General features: G+C 43.1%; 1 non-coding gene across 1 annotated transcript; it reads left to right on the top strand.

Annotated features, from left to right (window-relative positions):
• Nucleotides 1-19,103: 19,103 nt before the first annotated feature.
• Nucleotides 19,104-19,178, top strand: Trnas-cga. The gene has a single exon. It is a non-coding gene; the product is annotated as a tRNA-Ser (tRNA).
• Nucleotides 19,179-19,527: the final 349 nt, after the last annotated feature.

Genomic DNA, 19,527 nt, shown 5'->3' on the forward strand with positions numbered 1-19,527 from the left:
TTCATGTGATGCTTTTCACAAATGATTTAGCAACCGAATGAATAGCGGAGTTTACCGAAGCCAACTAGCGCTTAACACTCGTCGCATCTTTTAATGCTGTATGAGTTAATAGAGATAGTGGATTCGTTCTCAGACGGCCGTAACCAGCACGTTGAAGAAGTAACCACTATTGTCACTCTGAGTGCTTCTTTAAGCTGAGAGTTCAGTAAGTCATAACAGTAAAAGTTATCCACGATACCTTTTCGTAGTCGCTAGAAATTCCGTTCTCTGCTCACGTTCTTTTGATTGTACAACTGTAAGTTAGTCTGCCGCTTGATGCCTGAGACGTAGATTAGCAGACGACACCACAGGAAGTACAGACCTGTGGCGGTAGACCAGAATTCTTTTCAATTTCAGGCGTCCACTAGAGGAGCATTAGCACGATGGCTTTAACAAGTAGTTACCACTGTTGGAAACTTAAACTTAGCCCAAAATTCCCCCATGGGTGAAATGTTTTTAACAGACTTTGTACACAGGATGCGAATGATTGTATAGTTATTGGAATAAACATTTAGATTCTCCTAGCCTTCTTCACAAATGCGTTCTTTATTTTGTAATCATCACTGTAAAGACTCCTGTGATAGCGAAAATTTACATTTGTAAGCTTTCTATTTTAAATATTGTCTGTACGTGAGAAAACTGAATATATCGGTTTCAAAAACCTTCCCCTCATGTAACGTGCACTTTAGACATCGTATTCAATTGCTGAACAAAACTGACTGTTGGCTGGCCCTGCGTTGCACTTGTGAAGAGTGTCGTGAAATAAAACTTGTGACTTCACGAAATGCAAAATTTAAAGGAAAGAAAAGGATACTAATTAAATGCCAAAAGAAATTAATCGTGTGTTCAGTGAAAACTATATAACTAAACATCAATACGAAAGTACATTATGAATGTTACCTGAATTGCAATGTCTGACTTGAAATATAAACAAAAATAAATTACTGCTCTACTCAGAAGAAAAAAACTCTTTAAAATTACCGATACTGTTCACTGAAAATTAATCTACTCGTTAGCACGACACTTGACAACCCCGACTACACACTATTTGCTCAACAATGCAAGGTGTGATCTGCTCTGAAATATACGTGACTTACCTTTTGCTCAGCATGCTGTTTTTGTGTCCGGAGTACTGATGTTCTCGAAAACAAATACAAATCAGTACAAGCTTGCAGCTGAAGGAAAATAAACTACTCACAACTAATATCTTCCTTTTGCTTGTGAGAAACCATCTGTGACTACGTGTGGCGTAAGCCGCATGCACACAAGACATAATCTTCAAAACTTTACTATGACTCATGGACATAGATTTACTCTAAAGCAAATCGTTCTTGAGGAATCAAACTATAATTATTGACAAACAGACAGTACAGCCTAAGAAAACACTAACAATTACAAAATTCTCTCATTACAAAAGAACCACAAATGTGTCAAGCAACTGGTTTATTTGTGACGTAATGAAAGACAAGGAGATGAAATTAATATTGATCAAGAATGTTATTAGTTATCTAATTCTGGTCGTATGTATAATTTCTAAGCGCGTCTAAGGCTTCCATTGAGTACCTTGATGACCAGTCTGATGTGGCAGTTGAAGGCAGCAAAACGGAAGCCGTAGTTTTAAATTTCGCGTTCACGAAATCGTCCACAAACATAATGTCATTTGACTATACGACAGATCCCGTATGGACGACATAGAAATAAGCATACTTGGCGTAGAGACACAACTGAAAGATTTGAAAACAAATAAATCACCATGTCCGGATGGAATTCCAATTCCATTTTACAAAGAGTATTTTACTGGGACTGGCCTCTTATCTATCTTGCATTTATCGTGAATCTCTCGTCCAGCACGCAGTCCCAAAGCGGCCGGAAAAAAGCGCACGCGACTACAGTATACAAGGAAGTTAAAAGAACAGACCCGCAAAATTAAACCAATATGCCCAACTTCTGTTTGCTGCAGAATCATTGAACACATTCTCAGTTCGAATATAATAGACTTTCTTGAGGCTAAGAAGCTTATGTGCACGAATCAGCATGGTTTTAAAAAGTATCACCCGTGCGAAACTCAGCTTGCCCTTTTGTCACATGATATACTGCGAACTGTGGATGAAGGGCAACAGGCAGATTCCATATTTCTAGATTTGCGGAAAGCATTTGATGCGGTATTCTGTGCCAGGCTATTAACGAAGGCACGAGTGCATGGAATAAGTTCACAGATATGTGAGTAGTTCGAAGACTTCTTGAATAATAGAACCCAGTATGTTGTTCTCGACGGCGAGTGTTCATCAGAGACAAGGGTATCGTCAGGAGTACCCCAGGGAAGTGCGGTAGGACGGCTGTTGTTCTCTGTATACGTGAATGATTTGGCGTGCAGAGTGGCCAGCAGTCTGCGGTTGTTTTCTGACGATGTCGTGGTGTGCGGCAAGGTGTCGAAGTTGAGTGACCGTAGGAATATGCAAGACGATTTAGACAAAATTTCCAATTTGTGTGATGTGGCAGTTACCCCTAAATGTGGAAGAAGGTACATTAATGCGGATGAGTAGGATGAACAAACCTGCAATGTTCGATTACAGTATTACTAGTGTCCTGCTTGACACAGTCAAGTCGTTTAAATACACTCCTGGAAATTGAAATAAGAACACCGTGAATTCATTGTCCCAGGAAGGGGAAACTTTATTGACACATTCCTGGGGTCAGATACATCACATGATCACATTGACAGAACCACAGGCACATAGACACAGGCAACAGAGCATGCACAATGTCGGCACTAGTACAGTGTATATCCACCTTTCACAGCAATGCAGGCTGCTATTCTCCCATGGAGACGATCGTAGAGATGCTGGATGTAGTCCTGTGGAACGGCTTGCCATGCCATTTCCACCTGGCGCCTCAGTTGGACCAGCGTTCGTGCTGGACGTGCAGACCGCGTGAGACGACGCTTCATCCAGTCCCAAACATGCTCAATGGGGGACAGATCCGGAGATCTTGCTGGCCAGGGTAGTTGACTTACACCTTCTAGAGCACGTTGGGTGGCACGGGATACATGCGGACGTGCATTGTCCTGTTGGAACAGCAAGTTCCCTTGCCGGTCTAGGAATGGTAGAACGATGGGTTCGATGACGGTTTGGATGTACCGTGCACTATTCAGTGTCCCCTCGACGATCACCAGTGGTGTACGGCCAGTGTAGGAGATCGCTCCCCACACCATGATGCCGGGTGTTGGCCCTGTGTGCCTCGGTCGTATGCAGTCCTGATTGTGGCGCTCACCTGCACGGCGCCAAACAGGCATACGACCATCATTGGCACCAAGGCAGAAGCGACTCTCATCGCTGAAGACGACACGTCTATATTTGGCCCTCCATTCACGCCTGTCGCGACACCACTGGAGGCGGGCTGCACGATGTTGGGGCGTGAGCGAAAGACGGCCTAACGGTGTGCGAGACCGTAGCCCAGCTTCATGGAGACGGTTGCGAATGGTCCTCGCCGATACCCCAGGAGCAACAGTGTCCCTAATTTGCTGGGAAGTGGCGGTGCGGTCCCCTACGGCACTGCGTAGGATCCTACGGTCTTGGCGTGCATCCGTGCGTCGCTGCGGTCCGGTCCCAGGTCGACGGGCACGTGCACCTTCCGCCCACCACTGGCGACAACATCGGTGTACTGTGGAGACCTCACGCCCCACGTGTTGAGCAATTCGGCGGTACGTCCACCCGGCCTCCCGCATGCCCACTATACGCCCTCGCTCAAAGTCCGTCAACTGCACATACGGTTCACGTCCACGCTGTCGCGGCATGCTACCAGTGTTAAAGACTGCGATGGAGCTCCGTATGCCACGGCAAACTGGCTGACACTGACGGCGGCGGTGCACGAATGCTGCGCAGCTAGCGCCATTCGACGGCCAACACCGCGGTTCCTGGTGTGTCCGCTGTGCCGTGCGTGTGATCATTGCTTGTACAGCCCTCTCGCAGTGTCCGGAGCAAGTATGGTGGGTCTGACACACCGGTGTCAATGTGTTCTTTTTTCCATTTCCAGGAGTGTATCTGGGCGTAACGGGGGAAAGTGATATGAGGTAGAGCGAGCATGTGAAAACTGTGGTAGGGAAATGGTCGACTTCGGCTTGTTGAGAGAATTTTAGGAAACATTGGTTCACCTGTAAAGGAGACCGCACATAGGACGCTGGAGGGACCTATTCCTGAGTACTGCTTGAGTCTTTGGGATTCGTACCAGGTCGGATTAAAGGAGGACATCGAAGCAATTCAGAGGTGGGTTAACGGTAGGTTTGAACAACATGTAAGTATCACGGAGATGTTTCTGGAACTCAAGTGGGAATTCCTGGAGGGAATGCGACGTTCTTTTCGAGAAACACTACTGAGAAAATTTAGAGTACCGGCATCTGAAGCTGACTACCGAAAGATTTTGCTGCCGCCAACATAGATTGCGCGAGAGGACCACGAAGATAGGATACGAGAAATCCGGGCTCATACGGAGATGTACAGATAATTGCTTTCCCCTCGCTCTATTTGCGGATGGGCCAAGAGTGGAAATGACAAGTAGTGGTACAGGGTACTCTCCGCCACGCACCGTACTGTGGCTTGCAGAGTATTTATGTAGAAGTAGATGTAGATCTGAGGGACGAAGATTTCCTTCAACATCTAGTTCTGACAAGCATTTCATTCTTACGCATGCCGTCGTTACCTTTAAAATTCCTCCAAAATCTCCTCAATCAATAAAGAACGTGAAAGTATTTTAAATGAGTTTTCATCTCCATAATAAAGTATTCCAGATAGTTTCTGCCAGATTCACAAATAACAGACCTCATTCTCTGAAAAACTCAACTGCTGGCTACTTTGCCCCAGATAAGAATGCTCCAGCGGTGTTACACCGGACTGTCAAGTAAGTCAACCCTAGATAAAACTGAACACAGAATCAGGGATCTTATTCACTATTCATACTGCGCGCTCATTCATCTACGTCCCAATACAGTAAAGTGAATCATTTGCAACAGCAGGAAAGATCACGGAACCTTACACATTATTCAGAAGTGGAGCGCAAAATGATCAAGTTGAAGACACGAAAACCGTTTACGTTTAACTGCTTGCTCTGGTTAATTACTCGGACTGAAGATCACACATAACCTACTTCCATTTTCGTAAGTTCTAGCGTATGAGGAGTCGTCATAAATATTTAATTACCGTCTGGAAAGAAAACAAGAATCGATCCTAAAATGCAGTCCTTCTCTCTACATTCAGCGTTTAATGCGAAAACATTCTCCAACCATGGATTACGTGGCAGTTACGCTTGGCATTTTGATTGTTCAGGAAACGTTCCACCTTCCAAAGTCCCCTCTTCCGGCCCTTCTCTGAGTAGTTTGACGTACCGGTTAATAATGCAATGTAGGACCAATATTGATTTCACGAATCTGTTAAGAATTAGGCTACGCAGCGACGACAATGTCTGCATGAAATGTATTCGCAGTTGTTAATATGGACAACCATCAGCTGTATAATGGAATGACGACAATGAAAATTTGTGCCGGATCAAGACTCGCACCCGGATTTACCGCTTATCGCGAGCTGTCCCCTTACAATAGGCTACCCGAGCACAACTCACGGACAGACCAAAACTTCCACATCTCGCCAACCTTGTGCCTGCAGCATGTACTCGTGCCTGCATTATGTGTATTCCCGTACTGGGGAGACATTTTTATTGAAAGTTGCTTGCCCAGTGTCAGCGGATGAAAACGGTATTTCAGTCCTTGAGTTGTCCCAAAGTGCTTCGGAACAACAGGGGCACCGCAATATCGTATATAAGGTTTGCATGTCTTTTCTTTGTCGGTTACTCTTGAAGTCTCTTGGGGAGTGGGAATGTTGTAGCGCCACCTCTGGTCCACACCTAGGGGCGGCAGCGGAGCGGAGTCTTTCTTTTGTCTGGCTGCGCGTGCCAATTTCTGGTTCAAAATGGTTCAAATGGCTCTGAGAACCATAGGACTTAACTTCTGAGGTCATCAGTCCCCTAGAACTTAGAACTACTTAAACCTAACTAACCTAAGGACATCACACACATCCATGCCCGAGGCAGGATTCGAACCTGCGACCGTAGCGGTCGCGCGGCTCGTGACTGTAGCGCCTAGAACCTCTCGGCCACTTAGGCCGGCTGACAATTTCTGGACAAGAGGATCTATAAAAAGAGGTACCTCCGCTTACGCATTTGGGGACCTTTTATCTTGACGTTACGTGGCTCAGCTGCCCTCCCACACGATGTCACAGTCATCATTCTACCACCTATAGACGTTATCAACGTGTGTTTTCGTTGGCCTGGACCGCAATCTCAAATTTTGACCAGAGAGATGCAATTCGAGATGGCAGTCTCTGGTCGTCCATTGGACGTCTGCTGTTCTTGAGCCTTGATCGGCTGATGGCAATTTTGGCGTACTGTTTTCTCAGGCACGCCAAAAGATAGCGTGGGTCCGAAATGGCAGTTTCCTCTCGTTTGATAGGGTGACAACCAGCCACCCTTTTTGATTGGCTGATAATGATTTCAGCGTACTCCCTTTTTCCACAGGAAAACCAGGAGTCGAAGGAAAGAATGTTTCTACTGACTTTTGCGTGCTCTTCAGGGAGACATTTCCACCGGCAATGCACTCTTCCGCGGACATTGGAGCGAGACTCTGGGTTGAGTCTTCGATCGGGACCGGCGCTTGGACCATTGGGTTCCGACATCCATCTGGACATGCGCTCAGGCTTCCGTGCCTGAGTCTGGTGCTATAAAGATTCGTTTGCTGGACTCAGTATCGATGTAGTTGGATAAGTGCCGATTCGCTCCGTTATGTCTAGGACGTCGACGATGAAGTATTGCTTGATTTTTAGGATTATCGTGGCAGCGTTTGATTTTGTCTTAGTACTGTTTTTCACGATTTTCTTATTGATTTTGTTTATTTTTTTCGTGATTCAAGTAAGGATTTTTGCTACAGTGAATGCTGTGCTGCCACATCTTGCTCACTCAAGTGCCACGTCCATGTTATCGAAGGTTATCGAAGGTAGCTGCCCATTAATACACAGTCAGCACGGATTCAGAAAATGTCGTTCCTGTGAGACACATCTAGCTCCTTATTCGCACGAAGTACTGAGTGCTATCTGCGGGGAATCTCAAACTGATTCCATATTTCTAGATTTTAAAAAGACTTTTGAGATCATTCCCCAGGTGAGAATTCTATTCCAACCGCGTGCCTGTGGAGTACCGCTTCAGTTGTCCGACTGTCTCAGAAATTTCGGCTCAGGAAGGTCACAGTACGTAATACTCGACGGAAAATTCTCCTGCAAAACAGAAACGACACCGTGCGTTCTGTAGGAAAGCGTTACAGACCCTAATGTACATAAAAAATTCAGGAGATAACCTGAATAGCCCTCTTAGATGGTTTTCTGTCGTTAAACGTCTAGTAAAGTCATCACAAGACCAAAATCAACTCCAAAATTACTTATTCACTCAATATGAATGGTGTTAAAAATGAAAACTGTCTCTCAGTAAAGAAAAATGTGAGGTCACCCAAATTAGTACATAAATAAAACCGTTAAATTTCGATTACACGATAAATAACACAAATTTTAAAAGCTATCAATTCGACAAAAGACCCAGGAATTACAATTACGAACAACTTAAGTTGGAACGATCACATAGATAATGTGGGGAAATCAAACGAAAGACTATGTTTTACATGCAAAACAGTTAGAAGATTAAACAGGTCTGCTAAAGAGAATCCTTCTCTATGCTAGTCCGTCCTATGCTAGAGGACTGATGTGCAGTATGCAGTCCTCACCAGATGGGATAGACGGAGGACGTCGAAAACAAAGAAGGACAGCACGTTTTGTATTATCGTGAAATAGGGGAGAGAGTCCCACAAATATGGTAAGCGGCTGGTGATGGGAATCATTACAACAAAGGAGTTTTTCTTTCCAACGAGTTATTTTCATGAAATTTCAGTAACCAACCTCTGAATGTGAAAATATTTTAATGTCGCCAGCCTACATATTGATAAATGATCATCATAATAAAGTAAGAGAAATCAGAGCTCGTATAGAAAGATAGAACTGTCCATTTTTCCTCCGCACCCTTAGTGTGTGGAATGGCAGAGAAATAGTCTGAAGGTGGTTCGAAGCATCCTCTGCCACGTACTTAAGTATGCAATGCAGAATAGTCATGTAGATGTAGACAGATATTATCAGTCCCTTCCACGTCAGATTAGTACAACTTCTTTTACGATAGATAACGCGACTATTTCTGTCATATCGGTGTAGCTTGATTGCATTGTGATCCCTGGACGTCACATTTTTCAATCTGTTTTACCTTATTTCTTGGTACCCATTCTCAGGTGTATAAAGTGTGACATAGTTCTACATCTACGTCTACATCTACATCCATACTCCGCAAGCCACCTGACGGTGTGTGGCGGAGGGCACCTTGAGTACCTCTATCGGTTCTCCCTTCTATTCCAGTCTCGTATTGTTCATGGAAAAAAGGATTGTCGGTATCCATCTGTGTGGGCTCTAATCTCTCTGATTTTATCCTCATGGTCTCTTCGCGAGATATACGTAGGAGGTAGCAATATACCGCTTGACTCCTCGGTGAAAGTATGTTCTCGAAACTTCAACGAAAGCCCGTACCGAGCTACTGCGCGTCTCCCTTGCAGAGTCTTCCACTGGAGTTTATCTATCATCTCCGTAACGCTTTCGCGATTACTAAATGATCCTGTAACGAAGCGCGTTGCTCTCCGTTGGATTTTCTCTGTCTCTTCTATCAACCCTATCTGGTACGGATCCCACACCGGTGAGCAATATTCAAGCAGTGGGCGAACAAGCGTACTGTAACCTACTTCCTTTGTTTTCGGATTGCATTTCCTTAGGATTCTTCAATGAATCTCAGTCTGGCATCTGCCTTACCGACCATCAACTTTACATGATCATTCCATTTTAAATCACTCCCAATGCGTACTCCCAGATAATTTATGGAATTAACTGCTTCCATTTGCTGACCTGCAATATTGTAGCTAAATGATAAGGGATCTTTCTTTCTATGTATTCGCAGCACATTACACTTGTCTACATTGAGATACAATTGCCATTCCATGCACCATGCGTCAATTCGCTGCAGATCCTCCTGCATTTCAGTACAATTTTTCATTGTTACAACCTCTCGAAATACCACAGCATCATCCGCAAAAAGCCTCAGTGAACTTCCGATGTTATTCACAAGGTCATTTATGTATATTGTGAATAGCAGAGGTGCTACGACACTCCCCTGCGGCACACCTGAAATCACTCTTACTTCGGAAGACATCTCTCCATTGAGAATGACATGCTGCGTTCTGTTATCCAGGAACTCTTCAAGCCAATCACACAATTGGTCTAATAGTCCATATGCTCTTACTATGTTCATTAAACGACTGTGGGGAGCTGTATCGAACGCCTTGCGGAAGTCAAGAAACACGGCATCTACCTGGGAACCCGTGTCTATGGCCCTCTGAATCTCGTGGACGAATAGCGCGATCTGGGTTTCACACGATCGTTTTTTTCGAAACCCATGCTGATTCCTACAGAGTAGATTTCTAGTCTCCAGAAAAGTCATTATACTCGAACATAATACGTGTTCCAAACTTCTGCAACTGATCGACGTTAGAGATATAGGTCTATAGTTCTGCACATCTATCCCACGTCCCTTCTTGAAAACGGGGATGACCTGTGCCCTTTTCCAATCCTTTGGAACACTACGCTCTTCTAGAGACCTACGGTACACCGCTGCAAGAAGGGGGGCAAGTTCCTTCGCGTACTCTGTGTAAAATTGAACTGGTATCCCATCAGGTCCAGCGGCCTTTCCTCTTTTGAGCGATTTCAGTTGTTTCTCTATCCCTCTGTCGTCTGTTTCGATATCTACCATTTTGTCATCTGTGCGACAATCTAGAGACGGAACTACAGTGCAGTTTTCCTCTGTGAAACAGCTTTGGAAAAAGACATTTAGTATTTCGGTCTTTAGTCTATCAATCTGTGTTTCAGTACCATTTTGGTCACAGAGTGTCTGGACATTTTGTTTTGATCCACCTACCGCTTTGACATAAGACCAAAATTTCTTAGAATTTTCTGCCAAGTCAGTATATAGAACTTTACTTTCGAATTCATTTAACGCCTGTCGCATAGCCCTCCTCACACTACATTTCGCTTCGTGTAATTTTTGTTTGTCTGCAAGGTTTTGGCTATGTTTATGTTTGCTGTGAAGTTCCCTTTGCTTCCGCAGCAGTTTTCTAACTCGGTTGTTGTACCACTGTGGCTCTTTTCCATCTCGTACGATCGTGCTTGTCACATACTCATATAACGCATATTGTACGATGGATTTGAACTTTGTCCACTGATCCTCAACAGTATCTGTACTTGAGACAAAACTTTTGTGTTGAGCCATCAGGTACTCTGAAATCTGCTTTTTGTCACTTTTGCTAAACAGAAAAATCTTCCTACCTTTTTTAATATTTCTATTTACGGCTGAAATCATCGATGCAGTAACTGCTTTATGATCGCTGATTCCCTGTTCTGCGTTAACTGTTTCAAATAGTTCGGGTCTGTTTGTCACCAGATGGTCTAATATGTTATCGCCAAGAGTCGGTTCTCTGTTTAACTGCTCAAGGTAGTTTTCAGATAAAGCACTTAAAAAAATTTCACTGGATTCTTTGTCCCTGCCACTCGTTGTGAACGTTTGAGTCTCCCAGTCTGTATCCGGCATATTAAAATCTCCATCCAGAAATATAACATGGTGGGGAAATCTACTCGAAATATTTTCCAAATTATCCTTCATTTGCTCGGCCACAACAGCTGCTGAGCCAGGGGGCCTATAGAGACATCCAATTACCATGTCTGAGCCTGCTTTAACCGTGACCTTCACCCAAATTATTTCACATTTCGGATCTCCGTCAATTTCCTTCGATACTATTGCACTTCTTATCGCTTAAACACGCCTCCCCCTTAACTGTCCAGCCTGTCTCTGCGGTATACATTCCAATCAGAGTTTAGAATTTCATTAGTGTTTATATCTGGTTTCAGCCAACTTTCTGTCCCTAGTACTATGTGGGCATTGTGACCGTTTATTAAGGAGAGCAGCTCTGCTATGAGAGGTTAATGAGAGGTTAAGAAATATAACTAGTTACAGTATTTTTTGTACTATAAAGTACTTCTTAATGATTTGTGCCATTTAAAATAAAACTACACATTTCTTTCATCTACGTATTGGTAGTTTATTCGAGTGTAAGTTTCCTGGATGTGAAATTTTCTGTAAGTGTGTATATATATGTTTGTAAAATAAACATTTCCATTAGAGGACTGCCTTTTGCTATTATTTCTGTAACTAGGTAATGTCAGCCAGTGTTAATTGGTTCAAAGTGGCTCTGAGCACTAAGCGGCTTAACTTCGCAGGTCATCAGTCACCTAGAACTTAGAACTACTTAAACCTAACTAACCTAAGGACAGCACACACTTCCTTGCCCGAGGCAGGATTCGAACCTGCGACCGCAGCGGTCGCTCGGTTCCAGACTGTAGCGCCCAGAACCGCACGGCCACTCCGGCCGGCCCAGTGTTAATTACTGATTTTGCTAGGACTGTCAGCTGTTATTCGTGGACTGGGACCTTTTTTGTTCCCGGTTTGCGAATCTTAATGGACGTATATGAATAGCGGAGAGTGTACTGCATGCCGGAAAGCGTCGTCCGATTCGGAGATTAACCTACAGTGACTCCGAGCCCCACGACCGGCACCTTGCTGCCTTTGTAAAGTTATTAGGACCACATTAAAATGTTGAAGGTTCCTATATACAGCTGTTTTTTTTCCATCCCCCTTGTTCGTAATATTCCCTGAGTTCTTTCTAATCAGTCAATAAAACAAGCGAAGATCTGTTGTGATGCCTGCGAAACGCTATGACACTGACAAAATATTTCGGTACTTCGGAAGAATGTATGGATCACAGCAACAAACACCGTGTAGGAAAAAAGGAAGGAATGCAAGAGGCATGCATTAACGATTGTGATTTTGCAGTATAATGAGCCCACGAGGTCAACACTGTGAATGTGTAGCAATTGCAAAGATGACCTACTTAACTTCAAAGATGACTGCGTATGTACTGCAGTTGTGGTCAGAGAATTTGGCATAAGCTCTTTGTCTTTCTGCGCCAACAGCTATTACACATAGGATGTCTTAAGGTCACGATAAAATACTGATGAACAATTTCGTTTGGAAGGAAAAGATATGGACGCGACCCACAGAAGAACGGGACGTGTGATGGCGGAACAAGTGATACACATTAAGCGGTGATCGAGGATGGGCGGATGGCTCTTCCTCCGGGTGTGCCAATAAAACGCGAAGCGGCTGTGCTTAATGCGGCTGAACTTGGCTGAGTTCCCAAGTACTTAAGTCTGATTTACTCAGATGGAGATGTCCGAACAGGAGAGCAGCGTCCGTCTGTTATCGCCCGAATAAAACAGCTTCCTCTTCTAGCGGCCGTAACTGCGCAGAGGGTGGCAGTTACTGCGAAAAAGCTCATACTGTGTGCTTTGTGGAGATGTAAAGTATTTCGCGGCATAATGGAAAACAAGACCCTTCAGTTTAAAAGGGTAGTGTGCTGGCACTGGATGTTACTTCCGTTGACCTAGTTGTACAGTACATTCTACTAAAGATTGCAATGAGAGGTTAAGAATTACAACTAGTTACAATATTTTTGTACTATAAAGTACTTCTTAATGACTTGCGCCATTTAAAATAGAATTATACATTTTTCTACGATTACGTGTTCACTTACATTTATCGTATGATGGCAGGCAAATCAGACCCTATTTTACCCCACGAAATCAACTTACACATAAGAATATTTCCATCAATTGCAGGATACATGTTTCCCAGATGTTCGTATCCTGTTGTTGGCTAACACTAACTTACACTAAGAATCAGCAGTCTAGGCTATCTCCATGCATTTAGCTTCCCTACATACGTACTGAGAGGAGACATACATACGTGTACAATGGTGGCTCCTGTGCGGAGATGGTTCGGTATTTGAGGCACTGACGACAATGCGGGTCCAAAACGCGCGCACACACAAACACACACACACGCACACGCACACACACACACATTATATATATATATATATATATATATATATATATATATATATATATATATAGGGTGTTACAAAAAGGTGCGGCCAAACTTTCAGGAAACATTCCTCACACACAAATAAAGAAAAGATGTTATGTGGACATGTGTCGGGAAACGCTTCATTTCCATGTTAGAGCTCATTTTAGTTTCGTCATTCCAACGTGATCAAATTGTTGTAAATTTTCACAGTCAACATGTGTGGGCTGACGAGAATCCGCACGCAATTGTGCAATCACGTCATCAACACAGATTTTCTGTGAAAGTTTGGGCAGGCATTGTTGGTGATGTCTTGATTGGACCCCATGTTCTTCCACCTACCCTCAATGGAGCACGTTATCATGATTTCATACGGGATACTCTACCTGTGCTGCTAGAACATGTGCCTTTACAAGTACGACACAACATGTGGTTCATGCACGGTGGAGCTCCTGCATATTTCAGTCGAAGTGTTCGTACGCTTCTCAACAACAGATTCGGTGATCGATGGATTGGTAGAGGCGGACCAATTCCATGGCCTCCACGCTCTCCAGACCTCAACCCTCTTGACTTTTATTTACGGGGGCATTTGAAAGCTCTTGTCTACGCAACCCCGGTACCAAATGTAGAGACTCTTCGTGCTCGTATTGTGGACGGCTGTGATACAATACGCCAATCTCCAGGGCTGCATCAGCGCATCAGGGATTCCATGCGACGGAGGGTGGATGCATGTATCCTCGCTAACGGAGGACATTTTCAACATTTCCTGTAACAAAGTGTTTGAAGTCACGCTGGTACATTCTGTTGCTGTGTGTTTTCAAATGGTTCAAAAAAAATGGTTCAAATGGCTCTGAGCACTGTGGGACTTAACTTCTGAGGTCATCAGTCCCCTAGAACTTAGAACTACTTAAACCTAACTAACCTAAGGACATCACACACATCCATGCCCGTGGCAGGATTCGAACCTGCGACCGTAGCGGTCGCGCGGTTCCAGACTAGCGCCTAGAACCGCTCGGCCACTCCGGCCAGCGTGTGTTTTCATTCCATGATTAATGTGATTCGAATAGAAGTAATAAAATGAGCTCTAACATGGAGAGTAAGCGTTTCCGGTCACATGTCCACGTAACATATTTTCCTTCTTTGTATGTGAGGAATGTTTCCTGAAAGTTTTGCCAACCTTTTTGTAACACCCTGTATATATATATATATATATATATATATATATATATATATATATATATATATATATATATATATATATATATATATATATAGGGTGGGCCATTGATAGTGACCGGGCCAAATATCTCACGGAATAAGCATCAAACGAAAAAACTACCAAGAACGAAACTCGTCTAACTTGAAGGGGAAACCAGATGGCGCTATGGTTGGCCCGCTAAATGGCGCTGCCATGGGTCAAACCGATATCAACTGGTTTTTTTTAAATAGGAACCCCCAATTTTTATTACATATTCGTGTAGTACGCAAAAATATATGAATGTTGTAGTAGGACCACATTCTTCGTTTTGTGACAGATGGCGCTGGATTAGCCGCGACAGCTGCTAAAACACCTGCTTGGGCGTCATCATTTGTTGCAGGTCGTGGTTGACGTTTCACATGTGGCTGAACACTTCCTGTTTCCTTAAATAATGTAACTATCCGGAGAACGGTCTTGAAACTTGGATGATGTCGTCCAGGATACCGAGCAGCATACATAACACACGCCCGTTGGGCATTTTGATCACAATAGCCATACATCAACACGATATTGACCTTTTCTGCAATTGGTAAACGGTCTATTTTAACACGGGTAATGTATCACGAAGTAAATACCGTCCGCACTGACGGAATGCTACGTGATACCACGTAATTACGCGTTTGTGACTATTGCAGTGCCATCTATCACAAAGCGAAAAATGTGTTCCAACTAAAACATTCACATTTCTTTACGTACTACACGAATATGTAATAAAAAATGGGGGTTCCTATTTGAAAAATAGGAAATATCCGTTTGACCTATGGCAGCGCCATCTAGCGGGTCAACCATAGCGCCATCTGGTTTCTCCCTTCAAGCTAGACGAGTTCGTTCTTTGTAGTTTTTTCGTTTGATGCTTATTTCGTGAGAAATTTGGCCCGGTCACTATCAATGGACCACCTTATAAGTTTTGAAAAACATAGCCGTCTGTGAACATCATATTTGTAGACTAGCCACCAGTCTCATTGGTCCGACTCCTTTGTAACAAAGTCTCAAAGTCCTATAGTTCTTATGAAAAAAATAATCTAAGCCTTTTATGTTACGAAATATTGATTAATGTTTACAATTAAATTCTAAATCATATTACAGTTTAATATCAATTTTCATTCATTCGCTTCGTTCTACGACTGATCAATTTTAGATGAACCTCAAAGATGTTGTTAAGAAACCGTACTTCATGGGTGATGTACCTTTTATTCTGAAGAATTTGAGAAACCATTACAGTTTCCAATCACTTAATTCTTCCAAAATAAGTCGTTGAAAACCACAATTTGCCGCTTACAGCTGTCTGCATTGTGCCTGTTCCAAAGATTTTTGATTTTCACAAACTGAATGATTGAATGTTAGTTGGAACCTATGAGGAAATGTAATGAGACCAGAGCATTAAGATAAAATGAAAGCTGGTCCTGCTTAAGCACTTTTAAATCATAGTGTTTCAGCAGCAGTTAAGTATTCATCAGTACAACAGATACTTCAAGGTTCTGCTGAGTCAGTTGCATATTTTACACACATAGTTTTCCGTTAGTTTAAATTAATGACTTTAAGGAACAGAAAAACTGCAATGCGTAAAGCTGCCGAAGGTACACCCGATGATGCTCTACAGTTCCCCACAAGTGTTATTACACTGTCTGAAAATTTGAAAATTGAGAATAAGAAGACGTGGAAAACGGTAATGCTTCTAGTAACGACCACAACAGTTAACAAACAGAATTATCTTCTGAATGAAAAAGTCTCCACTGTGTTTTATTGTGAGGCCTTTCACGAGCCGCCCAGGAATATCTTTTTCGCATGGGGAGAGCAAATACCACAGTTCCGGATTCCCTCAGTTTTGAGACGGTTCTGCGAGTTATTGCTGTTTGCAACTCTTATTTCCGGAACGTAAAAACCTGGGTTGGCTTTGAAGAATGAAGAGACCGTAAATGCATCAACTTATGGAAAGTTTTCAAAATCAGTGTTCACACAATTTCTTTCAATTGCAACTTATATGTCGTAAAAGCGTTTTCCATCACTAAATAACTAAACTGTTTACAGAAAAAGTATAGAAAAACACTAGTAATTTCGACTAATACTCGTGTAACAAACCTGTAGCTTCATCTTACACCTAGGCTGTGAAGTCACCAGAGCTTCAGCCAATAAGTGTCTTTTCGATCACGAAATCAAATCTTGAAATTTAGTGGTTTTTAAGCTTCAGTTACACAAAAAATAACAGATTTTTTTTAAACATTGACCTAAAATGCTGTGTGAATTTATAATCTTTCAGAATAACAACACTCTGAACCACATTTTAACAAAGCAAAATAGTCTATTGAACATCTGCTGTTGTCAAACCGCGACAGTCGATGACGACCCACCCAAGAAAGTGTTGTTACTGACAGCAGCTCATGGTACACAATTAACACGGTGACACCTGAAGAGTCCACAATATGGACGACCGTCGATGGGAGAATCCCATTCGCTCAGCCTACACCTCCTGGCTGCCATCAAATGCGAGACAGTCACGCCGACGCCCTGTGCTGCGACTCAGACTTCATTCTCGTCAAGTGACACGCCACACTGTTCCGTTCACCATGCACTGAGGACACTCTAAAAAAGAAATATTCGTTATTATATTTATCACGATTGTATACAGAACTAGCATTTCATTGTGACGCTAAAGTCAGATAAATCAAGCATATACAGAGATTCACCAGTGGTTATTTTTCTCATGTTCCGTTAATGAAGGAATAGTGGGGTTGGGATGGTAGTAATAGAAATACGGAGTCAATATTCTGATAAACAATGTATAGTGATGCGGGCCAGGTTTAGTAAAACATATATGACTATGATTATTTTAATTTATTTTTGGAAACACGTATAATGCAGTTCTTGTATATTTTTGGTGGGGTTGGCTATACATCACACGGTCTACAAGGCGTATACTAGTCACCGAGTCGACGGTTAGCACTGTTTTTTTTTTGTTAATTTTTCTCTTAAGTTGTAAACTGAAATAATTGTTCTTGAGATTGCAGATGCGCTTCATAATAAGCTTGCAAAACTATAACTATACCCCACATGTTAAATAGTTCACTAAACATGTGTAATTATGTTTTCAGATCATAAAGATTTCTAACTACGTAAATGATAACATTTTTTTATGAACGATTCTCACCATGTAGTATTTCATTGAATCCAATACGTGTTTCATAAAACGCCGTGTCGCCAACGATGGACCTTCAGGTGAAAGATCAAAGACAAGCTATTCTGGCCGAATCCAGCAACTGGGTGAGTAATAACTATGACATTTTAGCACAAGAAGCAGTGTAACAAATGGACTTCGTCATCGGTAAAATTAAACAGTAACAACGCCTCTCAATGCTACCTGCAGATAATAGATTGGCTACTCTAAAAAATTCGCACTCAGTGACCACTATTCGTTTGAGACAGGACGCCACAATGACAGCCTATTATGTCGTGATTTTTGTTAGTCGTCTTTTTTTTTACCGAGCCAAATCTCTAAAAACGCTCTCCCAGCACGGTTTCAACCAGTGATTACGTGCAAGCCTGCCTGCCTTTCAGGAGAGAGTAGGTTATGTCCAGTATACGTTACTGAAAAGGACGTCACGCCACTTTTCTAGCATCTTCGCTGAATAAACAGACGATTCCACGCCACCGTTTAGCCAATAGGGAGCGTGGGAAGCGGATCACATGTGTGGTCGCTGGAGATGCTGTAGGTTTCCTCACTTTATCCAGAGCGGACTCCCTAGCGTTGCCCACCTTTGTCTCTGTTGGTAAGGACCAGCCACCAGCCGCTCGAGTGTTAACCACTACTAGTTCCATTCCCTATTCCTTTAATTTAGCTGCTGCTATCGTAGACTGGCAGTCCTCTCCCAAGCCGAGCTCCTGTTTATATCATAATTTCAGAGAATACCATGAGTTTCCTTTAATTAATCCTTTCTCTTTGCCCAACTTCCATTCCCACGCTCATCCATACCGTTCCACATGCTGTACAAATTGGCGTCAGAAGCAGGATGCAGCACACCTTTCGCTTCTATACACAAAAGCGATAAAACTGAGGGAGTGGTAAGCGATTATGTGAAATAAGACTAATACGAACCACATACTGGTGTTAGGCTATAAGAAGACATTTCCACTGATGTCTGAGGACAGCCGGCCGCGGTGGTCTAGCGGTTCTAGGCGCTCAGTCCGGAACCGCGCGACTGCTACGGTCGCAGGTTCGAATCCTGCCTCGGGCATGGATGTGTGTGATGTCCTTAGGTTAGTTAGGTTTAACTAGATCTAAGTTCTAGGGGACTGATGACCACAGATGTTAAGTCCCATAGTGCTCAGAGTCATTTTTTTTTGTCTGAGGACAGTGTACTGAACAACATGAAACAGTATTTATTTTCAGAATGAGATTTTCACTCTGCAGCGGAGTGTGGGCTGAAATGAAACTTCCTGGCAGATTAAAACTGTGTGCCGGGCCGAGACTCGAACTCGGGACCTTTGCCTTTTGCGGGCAAGTGCTCTACCAACTGAGGTACCCAAGCCATGTCTCCGCAATATCCTTTCTTTCAGGAGTGCTAGTTCAGCAAAGTTCGCAGAAGAGCTTCTGTTAAGTTTGGAAGGTAGGAGACGAGGTACTGGCAGAAGTAAAGGTGTGAGGAGGGGGCGTGAGTCGTGCTTGGGTAGCTCAGTTGGTAGAGCACTTGCCCGCGAAAGGCAAAGGTCCCGAGTTCGAGTCTCGGCCCGGCACACAGTTTTAATCTGCCAAGAAGTTTCAGTATTTATTTCATTTGCAGACTAATAATTATAACTATTACGAGTAGTACGTTATTATGTTGGCTACTACCTCCAAGTATGAGTGACACAAGCAGTCTTTTGTCACATGGCATAGAGAACATTCACTTCTCAAATCGTTTACATAGCGTTTTATTCTGGTAACATGAGTAAGCCATGTCACTGCAATATCCTTTCTTCCATAAGTGTTAGTGTTGCAAGTTTCGCAGGAGATCTTCTGTGAAGTTTGGAAGGCAAGAGGTATGATACAGGAGGAAATAAAGCTGTGTGGAGGGGTCGTGAGTTGTGCTTGGGTAGGTCATTTA

The sequence above is a fragment of the Schistocerca piceifrons genome, chromosome 2 (genome assembly GCF_021461385.2).
Source record: "Schistocerca piceifrons isolate TAMUIC-IGC-003096 chromosome 2, iqSchPice1.1, whole genome shotgun sequence".
Taxonomy (NCBI): domain Eukaryota; kingdom Metazoa; phylum Arthropoda; class Insecta; order Orthoptera; family Acrididae; genus Schistocerca; species Schistocerca piceifrons.